This window comes from Pyxicephalus adspersus, chromosome 8 (genome assembly GCF_032062135.1).
Source record: "Pyxicephalus adspersus chromosome 8, UCB_Pads_2.0, whole genome shotgun sequence".
NCBI lineage: Eukaryota > Metazoa > Chordata > Amphibia > Anura > Pyxicephalidae > Pyxicephalus > Pyxicephalus adspersus.
In genome coordinates this window covers 18,879,676-18,888,624 of record NC_092865.1, presented here as the reverse complement: position 1 = coordinate 18,888,624, position 8,949 = coordinate 18,879,676, and the positions used below count along the sequence as shown (strand labels likewise).

The 8,949-nt window shown below is 37.6% G+C and overlaps 1 long non-coding RNA gene across 1 annotated transcript; it reads left to right on the top strand.

Annotated features, from left to right (window-relative positions):
- Window positions 1-3,567: 3,567 nt before the first annotated feature.
- LOC140336194 (uncharacterized) lies at window positions 3,568-8,943 on the top strand. The gene is made up of 3 exons (XR_011921828.1): window positions 3,568-3,985; window positions 4,462-4,662; window positions 6,984-8,943. It is a non-coding gene; the product is annotated as an uncharacterized lncRNA (long non-coding RNA).
- Window positions 8,944-8,949: the final 6 nt, after the last annotated feature.

Sequence of the window (8,949 nt, the reverse complement as noted above, 5' to 3'; positions counted from 1 at the left end):
TGCAATCTCACGTCTTTAAGATGACATTTTATTCAAAGCAACCCTCCTGAGCTCTGGAACGTGATGCAGAAGGTCTATAATCATTTTATTGTTTGTGGAAGACCCCTCTGTACAAGCTTCACCAATGCACTTCACCGAATTCTAAGGACAACCTGCCGTGTACCAGTGTGAAACTGAATCTTGCACATTCACTCCATGTAAAATTACCACCACCGTGTATCATGTGAGATTAAAAGATATTCTCTCCTTTAAGATCAATAAAACCAAGAAGGGTATCTCTTATTATTCCTTGAATTAGGAATGCCAACCCCTAGGTTATAGAGTAAAAATTGGGTTTTTAGCTCAGCCTTAGTGTTCTGGATGAGCAAAATCTTAGAACAAAAACAAACTTTCTTTTTTTAAAGCCTGCCTTATAGACTATGTGGATATGTTAAGTTTTACAATGTATTTCTTCAATTGTAAAAAAAGGAAATGTATAAAAAATATAGTTTTGATGGTCCTTGTCCTTGTTGCCTATCTCCATAGGTTGGGAGGTTTGTATTGGATATCTTAGGGCAGGGAGACCACCATTAACACCAGAATACTGACTGGCTTCACCATGACACCCCAAAATCATTTGCACACTTATTAATCTTTTTTATTTTTTTTGTATTTGCAACCACACAGTGATGATTTATTTTGGCTGGGGGTACCTTATAAGCTTTCATTAGCATCAAATATCTTTGAATTGGTAGAGTTCTGCCTGCGTGGATTGTCCTACAGCAATGGATGTGTTTATGATGGGTCACCCCATGACTGTGTAAGCCCAAGAATAAAATCATTGGTCATTATATAGCATTTTTTCTGTTTCAAACTGTATATTAACATTATCCAAGTCCATACAGAACACAGTTAATGCATCAAAGAAAGTGTTTATTTCTATAGGATGCAAATGTATTAAAAACCCCTCTAAAAGCCGGTGACACAATAAACTAATATGATTGACAGCACAGAAATGTATTGAGGACTAGAGCACATGCAAAGCTGGGAATTATAGAAACAAGGTTATGAGAGGAAGATACCCCACTGCGATAGTTGTCAAAAGAAGACATACAAATGAATTTAATTCACTTAGCTTTACTAAAACTTACAGAAATGGTATGAAGTGCACATATTGTGTTATACAGCCATTGTTATTTATCTTTGTTTGGCTTTGCTGTCATATTGGTTAAATGTTATTTTCATAGGTTCCAGTACAGTAACTCTGATCTAGAGCAAATATTTATTTTTCGTGTTTAACAAAAGATCTGCGAAGTGAGACCTTTATAGCATACATCACATTAGCATACTGTTTTACAATATACAGGATAGAAGGCTTTGTTACAGTATATATTATCCTAGAATAACATTTTTGCAGTATACAACATTCTTAAAGCAGACCTAGACCTAGAGACAACTGTTTTATGTAAAGTAAAAATGTTAAGTCTTTTTTTTTTCTTTAATACCTTTTAAAAAAAAAAAAAGAAGAAGAGTGTGAGCCCCTTCACTTCTGTCTTTATCACTGCAGCACTAAAGACAGAATTGGAGCACAGAGCCTTCCTGAATACCTACGTCACCTATCCCAGGAGGCTCCTGGCTGCTCCTTCTGTGCAGGCCTGATCTTGGCCATACGCAGGAGGGGCATTCTTCTACATTGAGGAGGTAAAAATGCAGAGTGAGATTGGCACTTTGTCCCCCTTTGTCCAGCAGGCTACATCACCTGATCCTGCACCTGTGAAGTGAAAGATTGGGTGACGTAGCCAGAAGAAGAAAGAAGACGTGCAAAGATGGTGGCACCTGGCGCTTCCTCCACGCTGGGACAAAGGAGGGTTCCAGGACGGCGCTTGAATCGAAGACACCTCTGGCAGGATTGAAGAATCTGAGGGATTTTAGGTGAGTGAGATTTTTTGGATTTTCAGTTTAGTTCCATTTATATATTATTTTGCATTATATAGACAACACATTATATAGTGTTTTACAGCATACAAATCCTAGAATAATATTTTACAGTACACCACACTATAGAAAATTGGAGACACCATAGAAGGTATAAATGAACAATGTTCCAGTATACAAAACCATAAGTTATCATTTTACTGTATACAAAACCTAGAATACTATTTTACACTCTAAACTGGGGCCCCTATAAGTCACAGATAGAAACATCTTCGTTTTCCAAATAAAAATAGTGCTTTTCTCTCCCAAAACAGTTTTTGGCTGCCATGCTTATTTAGTAGCTTCATTTTGTAATTTAACTAGAACAGTTAGGCACCTCTGAGGTTGTCAGCCATTTGTTCTAGATTTATGACTCCAAACTTAAGTAAAGGAAATCCCAAAAACAAAATAAAAACATATTATATATATTAGCTTACTGAACCTTAGATGTGGTGGCTGTTTTATTTGTAAGCTTTACCTTACTCTCTTCTCCATTATGTTTACCCAGCACATTTCAAGAAGAAGAATGGGCAGGTAAGTATATAATTTTATATGTGTGGAAATATAGTTCCACTATAAGGACTTGTTAGGTGTGTTATATTCTTTTTTCTTGGGCTCAGATACACTTCTTCAAAGCGTACCTAAATTCAGAATTTTCACTTTCCATAAAAGGGTGGACAACCCTTTTATTTAAAGTAAAACATTTGTTTGTTAGTGTCAGCACCACCCCTCAATTCTCGATCACCTAGGCAATCAAGAATGAATGGGAGCGCAGATCCTCCTGGGATACCTACATCACGCAGCCCGTGAATCTCTTGGCTGTTGTTTCTGCGTATGACCGAGATGCTCATGCATGCGCAGATGGAGCCCTTAATCAATAGGGAAAAAATTGCCGATCTTACGCATGCACAGTGAGATCGACAAGTTTTTTCTCAATCTAAGTCACCCGATCTTGCGCCTGCACAGTGCAATATTGCGTGACCTAGGAAGAAGAATACGGAAGAAGAGAGGAGAAGATGGCGACGACTGTGCCGGCCCGAAGACGGATTGCGGGACGAAGCCTTACCCGATGGAAGAACCTCTCAATGAATGAAATGATCTGTGGGATTGAAGGTAAGTGGGATTTTTTAATTTTGGGATAGTTTGGGGTTTACTTCCACTTTAAATTAGCATGACATCCAGGCAACAGCCATTTCTAGGAGGGTGAACAATGGCAACTGCATTTCTCTCAGTACAGTACTTATCCAGCAGAGACTCTAACTTCAGGAAATTTAATGAGAGAGAAAGTGAGAGAAGTTGTAATGGTTGATCCCCTGGCTTCTGAGGCCTAGAAACAGCTATTTTCCCTGCATTTACATTTTATTCTTTTTCCACATACTCAAAAAAAAAAAAAAAAAAAAGACAATTAGCGGCAGCCTTGTTCACAATCCAAAAACAAAAATATCGATTTGAACCTTTTGTTTATGGGTACGTATAACACCTCAGTAACACAAATCCTGAGAATGGCTTCTAACAAGCTGATTAGAGCTTAACAGAAGAACTTGTATCCAGGCTTTTCTCATGTACAAGAGAATCCCAAAGCTGCCATTGAAAAGCGCTCTTGCACAACAGATAAACAATACGGCTGTGCTGGAAAGTTGAGATTTGGGAATTAGAAGCAGTGTACAAGACACTGACAATAAATACTTATTACAGACAAGAAGAATCGCCGCACTTTCGATGTCAGTGATGATTACAGTTAGTTACACAGTAAGATAGGTTGGGGAAGGACACATGCCTATGAAGGTCATCCAGGGAATCATTTAACAGGATGGAAAAAGGTTTTTGAAAGGTGTTGTTATAAATGACAAAATTTGTATGATTTTGTATCTGTATTTTGTCTCTTCAAAGCAAATATGGACATAGAAGAACATTCATCCAAGCAAAAGAATTCTCCACAATGCTTTGTCAAGTATTCAGTTTAGCGAGAAAGCAGTTCGGTCACCATTGACATCTTTTTGATCATTTTTGTCCACGCAAAAGAGAAACTACAGTAAGTTTTTAGCCATTACAAATTGTATGTTTGTATACCCGAAAAAAAAATGACCATGATTTTTAAATTATTTTACTTGCTCTATGTATTTTGTTATTGTATCTCATATGCAGATTTACAAATAATGCCTCCAGTAGCTACCTGACTAGGGAGCCTACTTGTATTATCTTAAAGCACCAGATTTTTTAACGTAACTTTTATCATTTTAATAGCACAAAAAATGTGTTTTTTGTGCTATTAAAACTTTTTTTTTTTTAAAAAGAAATGGACGCCCCTGTCTTTTTGTCTTTATTAGCGCAGTGGTAGAAACTGAATGGGAAGCCCAGAGTCTCCTGCGATATCTATGTCCCATAACCCAAGAGGCTTCGGTCAGCTTCTTCTTTGCAAATATACAGAAGGGGCTTTCCCGTCATGTAAAGAAGTGCAGATCTCACATATCTAAATTAATATCAGCACTCTTTTTTTTTAATTTTCAGGAGAATATGTGACCCAAACTTGCACCTGCACAGTGTGAGATCTGGGGATGTAAGCAGAACAAGAAAGCGAAAGAAGAGGATGGCAGCGTCTGGCGGTTCCTTCGAGCTGACACAGGGAAAGAATCCAGAAGGGCGCAGAACCTAATCAAAGCCAGCTGTGGGGGGATCAAGGGAGGGATTAGGGGCTCTGCAGAAGTGAAGGTAAGTCACATTTTTTTATTTTAATGACAATTCCGCTTTTTTCAGACCTACACAGCAAAATCATGAAGGACCCGTGAAGCACAGTTTTTGCATCACCGGTAACTGGAGGCACAACACACATATGTAGTAAACTGTTCTATTCTTCAGATATATATTTACACAGATGGATACAAAAATCAATAGTTTTACATGTTTACATGCTTTGATAATATATCTCTCAGGTTTGTATTGTATAAAGAAACATAGAATACCAAAATGACCCACAAGGTGAGGGCCCTCTAACACCACCACCAATGTGTAAGGTTTATTCTGTGTAGAGCAGCCCTTATCATAACCTTTTTCACCCCTGAGAAATAGTTTACAGGTCACCAAGTTTTTGGTGGTCATTTTGGAAAAAAGTCTCCTAATCTGAAGCCAGTTGAAATAATGCATCCCCCCTCTTTATAGTGGTGGCTTGAATAACTAAAAAAAAAAAATCATCTGTACAAAACAAAAGCTGTTTTTGTCTACTTTTCTAGCAGCCCTCTGCTCCCTAAACAAAAAGTATATCCCTCCCCCCCCCCTTAAAAAAATTACTTATCTCACGCCAGTCCCCAGTGCTTTGTGCAGCCCTTTTTGAAACCATTTGTGTTGGGAGAGTAGGGGGTGTCCAAAGTTTGCCAATTGAAAAGCTAAGTGGGAACTTAAAACAACTAATTTAGGCTACTTACATTCTTCTATTTAAATATTACTTTGTGCCATCAGGTATAACAGAAAATTTTATTTCTTCGGTGTAACCTTTTTTCTACAACAAATATCATATAACACTGGCTGAGATGTCACAGTTATATATTTAATGGTAAATGGAACTTAGCCTTGGCCGAACATCAACAAAGCTGTTCTGTGCGGTCATTTAGGTTCATATTGACAACTGTTTTCATTCAGATAAAAGCTTAAAACAATTATCTTTCTCCTGGTTTCCATGTCACTTATATAGTTGAACCCACAAGGTCATCCAAGCAGGAAAAATGTAACATTGAAAACAAGATTGATGTATTCCTAAATGCCGCATAAGCAAGGGTCAGCTCAAGCTGACAGGGTACGCAATTATCAATGCCGAGATTCAGATAAAGGTCTGACACGCCGTACTTACCCAATCCTATTCCTAAACATTTCAATGAAAACTCTAACTATATTTAAAACAGATTTAAAAGCACATGTGCAGATGATATTAAATATCTCCTTTTGATCCAGCTATGTATTTTGTAAAATATGTTCAAATCTATTTTTAAATCTGTTTAGATCAAATGTTATTACTTCCCTTTGCCTTGTTCTAACCGTATTTCCCTCCATCCTAATATTCAGACAAGATGGGTGGTTGGGGCAGCACTGTAAGCCAAACAGGCTTTATTACATTGCACAGTGTTTTGATTTTAGCTGATAAAGCTTGGTGATTGGAAGAAAGAGAACAGGGACCTCATGAGTGAGCAGATGCTCCTTCACAATCAAATCACAGTCAGGATGTGAAGCTGTTTTGTTTTGATTGAAAAGTTAAAGAAAATGAACAGGATGGAGGCTACCAGACTAAAGGGTGGTAGGGTGGAGCCACAAAGGAAGGGAAGAAATGCAGAAGAGAGGTAATTCTGGAAAGGTCGGCTGGTGGGAGAAGTTGTACCACTCACCCACTTGGTTGTGTTGTTTTAATATAGCCATCAGAGGGATTTTTCTTGTTACAGCAGTTTGGTGGATGTCTTAATGGTCTATGAAAATTGGAATTCCAACAAGACAGGGCCCGGCAGGTGGTTCCCCTTTGGTGGGTTGTTGTTGGTTTATTTAGGACCTTGGACTCTTTGTGGAAACCAGGGTCTATAGTCCTAATTTTTGAGTCATCCTCCAGCTGGTGGAGATTTGACTTGGAACAAGAGTCTTGCCTAATTATGATCCTGGTTGGTGGAAACCCAAATATCCTGTTCTGGTAACACACAACTGTTCATGTTAATTTGATGACTGGTATTGGTTAGATAAAGGGTTGTTGTGACCAATTTAAACTTGGCAGTCCAACTCATTAGTTAGGGTAACTTATGGGGCCAACATTGACAGTTCCATCAGTCATGGACAAAGTGCAAATTGATAGTGTCATTCAGGGATGTTTAAATTAGAAACGGACTGAAGGAAATAATGCTTTGGCTGGTAAGATAGCTGACATATTTCAGTAGTGTATATTGCTTTTTCTCTACATTTTATTTATTAAATATTTATGCAGTTAAGGTTAATAAATCATTTTTCTAACATATAGAAACATTTGCAGAGTGTTCATAAAAGATAACTTCATTTTTTTACAGAAGGCACGTCTCTCAATCTTGCACCTGCGCAATGCCAGATCAGTATGTATGAGGAAGAACCTGGAAGAAGAGAAAAAAGGTGGCAGTGCTGGGTGTCCAGCCCACGCTGTAATACAGATTAAAGATGGGCAGTGTGGTACTGATTGGAGTGAGATCACAATTGGCGATCTTTTTTTTTACTAAGAGTTCTACTTTAACTGAAGATCTGCACATAGAAAATATTGTTTTTTGCACAATTATGTTTTGATTGGGGTCAATACAAAAACCAGAACCATGTAGGCCGAAAGAACATTTTGCTTATAAAATGTACATATCTTATTAACAAATAGAAAAAACATCTAAAAACCTGGGCGATCCAGCAAACCTGTAATTAACCCTGGTCCAGGGTTGAAAACTTTTGATAACAAATAGCAAACGACTTTAAAGAAATCCATTCCAGGTGTGCTGAATCTGTATCTTCTGAAGTGTATCTTCTCCAGCCTTGGAGAGCTTTCATAAATCAGACTGAATAAGTATTCTTGTAAAACTATATGCACATTCTGGAGAAGTCACCTACTTTGGATAAAGTATAGAGATTGTAGGGATAATTGAAATTTCAAAGTGCAAAAAAGTTATATATTTTATTTTAGTTACACTTCACACCCATTCTCAGTTCATGCTTGGTGGTCTAATGTAATACTGACCTTTAATAATAGTGAAGGAAGTGGGCTACTGATCAAACTCTGGTCCACTTTCTAGTTCTGCAGTAGTGAAGCAAAAAATGTATGGAGTTCCCCATATAAATCAGGAGGTTTTAGGATTCCTAATCACACATTTATTAAATTTACATTTTCTAAAATTCTAAATTTATTAGGGACTTTTTTTGCCACACAAGTGACTGAAGAATGATTACAGCTACTCCCAGGTATAAGTCCTATACCTTTTCAAGAAGACAATTCAATCCAGTAATAACTTGAAGAGCTGTAAACTTTTTTATATCCTCTAGTTAAGGAGAAGGAGAGGGATCCCTAGAGAACAGTAAAGCTGTCCATTATTCAGGACTACGTGACGATGCAGACTTTGCAATGTCGATCAAAGAGAGTAATGACTGGTAAAATAATCTTACTAATATTGCTGCACTGCAGGGAACTATCCTAAATTGTCCATAAAATGCGGCATGTAGCTGGCTAAGGAACTATTTCCTTTTCTACAGAGAAAATGAAATGACTAATAAACAGTCATAGTAATTTGTCAACAGGAGGAAAAACTTATGTTGAAGATATCAAACACTTTTGATGGTGCTGGTTGGGAGTTTGTGGGACAGGAATTACAAACAATGTCAGATTGGGTCATAAGCCAGAAGAAGTCAGATAGATGTCAGATCATTATTGCTGCAAAGTGATCATTTCCAGACATGTACATGAAGCACTGTTATGTTCTATGGAGAGGGGAGGGGGATAATAATCATGCAGTACACACCTGTGCTTTCCTCCAAAAAGAAGCACCATGGCTGTTTCTGATAGTTCTTTGATGAGCGACGTTGGGAGATCATTGTACACATGCCAGATTTTCACTCTAGACGATGGTTAGTCTGGGGTGACAATTGCCTGTCGTGTGTGCATAACTTTAAGTCTTTTATAGCTTTTGTCCTATGTACATTAGCCCAAGTAAAATGTGAAATGTAGACCTTCTACAAAACCATACTGTTAAAGCTGTTGGTGGTTTATATTTAGTTACAAATTAAGTCAGGTTGAAAAAAAGACAAAAGTCTATCAAGTTCAACCACTAGGGAAATAAACATATCCCAGAAATAAAATCATATGGACATAGTTGATCCAGAGGAAGGCAAAAAAATGGGGAAAAAAATTCCTCCTTGATTCCATAAGGCAATCGGATGTTCCCTGATCCACGGTCAATCTTATCTTTATTAAAACCTTAATGCCCAGTTAAATTTTGTGATTCTAGAAAAGCAATCTATAGTAGTTGC